The sequence below is a fragment of the Bos taurus genome, chromosome 11, assembly GCF_002263795.3.
Source record: "Bos taurus isolate L1 Dominette 01449 registration number 42190680 breed Hereford chromosome 11, ARS-UCD2.0, whole genome shotgun sequence".
NCBI lineage: Eukaryota > Metazoa > Chordata > Mammalia > Artiodactyla > Bovidae > Bos > Bos taurus.
This window is the reverse complement of record NC_037338.1, coordinates 29379639-29381334: the sequence shown is the minus strand read 5'-3', so window position 1 is coordinate 29381334 and position 1696 is coordinate 29379639. Positions and strand designations below refer to the sequence as shown.

Sequence of the window (1696 nt, the reverse complement as noted above, 5' to 3'; positions counted from 1 at the left end):
ACACAGCCTTGACGTACTCCTTTTCCTATTTGGAACCAGTCTGTTGTTCCATGTCCAGTTCTAACTGTTGCTTCCTGACCTGCATACAGATTTCTCAAGAGGCAGGTCAGGTGGTCTGGTATTCCATCTCTTTCAGAATTTTCCACAGTTTATTGTGATCAGATGAGCCCATTACCTAAAATTGCAAAATGCAGAAGGAAATAATCACCATGAGTGAGAGTTGAGAAATTCTGAGGAGGAAAGTGACATGGACCTTGCCTAATACAGTAGCCTCAGCCTGGCATGAATATTCCCACAGTTAAAGTCTCCAAGTCATCAGAGGAATCTGACAGGGGCTGAAATTGTTTCTTTATTTATCCTAACCAGCCCGTTCAAGAGCACACTTCACAGACTAGGCTCTGCTAGATGACAGCTAATCAATTAGCCTCCCCCTACCCAAATGTCCGGAGAAGACAATGGCACCCCACTCCAGTACTTTTGCCTGGAGAATCCCATGGACAGAGGAGCCTGGAAGGCTGCAGTCCATGGGGTTGCTGAGGGTCGGACACGACTGAGCGACTTCACTTTCACTTTTTACTTTCATGCATTGGAGAAGGAAATGGCAACCCACTCTAGTGTTCTTGCCTGGAGAATCCCAGGGACGGGGGAGCCTGGTGGGCTGCCATCTATGGGGTCACACAGAGTCAGACATGACTGAAGTGACTTAGCAGCAGCAGTACCAGCAGCACCCAAATGTCAAACCGAAAGAATGCAAAAACTTACTGTGCCTAGAGTGTCTTTAGTTTTTTCTTATCTCATAAAGCCCTTTTTGTTGACAACAGCCTAGTGACTGTCCTCCTTAAAACAAGTAAGTATATCATTTGGCACGCAGATAACTAAATGTCTCTGAGTTATGCTTTCATAAGTTAGGGCTTCCCTGGTGGCTCAGAAGGTAAAGCATCTGCCTGCAATGCAGGAGACCCAGGTTCGATCCCTGGGTAGGGAAGATCCCCTGAAGAAGGAAATGGCAACCCACTCCAGTATTCTTGCCTGGAGAATCCCATGGACAGAGAAGCCTCGTGGGCTACAAGTCCACAGGGTCGCCAAGAGTCAGACATGACTGAGTGACTTCACTTTTTATGCTTTCACAGGGTCAAAAAAATAAACACAGAAGCAGGACTAGGCCACAATAACTTTAGATAATAGAATTACCAGATTATTACCAAATGAAGTCCATGTGCCCCATTCCACAACAAGCCGAGCACTGAGAGGTGCAAGTTTGCAGCAGAGAAAGAGTTTTTTCATGAGACAGCCAAGCGAGATGGGAGAACAAGTCTCAGATCCACCTCTGTAAAGATGAGAGGCTTGGGATATTTATGGGATAAAGAAGCAGGGTGGTCTGAGGCATGGGGAAAGGGGGTTGAAGACAAGAAAAAGGTGGAAGTAATCAGTGTTGTGTGCAGGTTATTTGCATTACATGCTTCTTCATGGGACACATGCTCAGAAAATGGCAGCATTAGCATGTCCTAAGGGTGGGGTTTTTGTCCCTCTGACATCTATTGGAAACTCGCACGGCTGAATGGTCAGTCATCTTGACCAGTTTGAATTGGGCAAGACTATCCCCATGTTCCTGAAAAACAACTTAAGCAACCATTAGTATAGCGACCCATATGTCAGAGATTTTTCTCTAGAGCGTGGTTAAAGAAATCTTGTGATT

At 45.7% G+C, this 1696-nt stretch overlaps 1 non-coding gene across 1 annotated transcript; it reads left to right on the top strand.

Moving 5' to 3' along the window:
• The first annotated feature begins 913 nt into the window (after positions 1–913).
• On the top strand, positions 914–985 carry TRNAC-GCA (transfer RNA cysteine (anticodon GCA)). The gene has a single exon. It is a non-coding gene; the product is annotated as a tRNA-Cys (tRNA).
• Positions 986–1696: the final 711 nt, after the last annotated feature.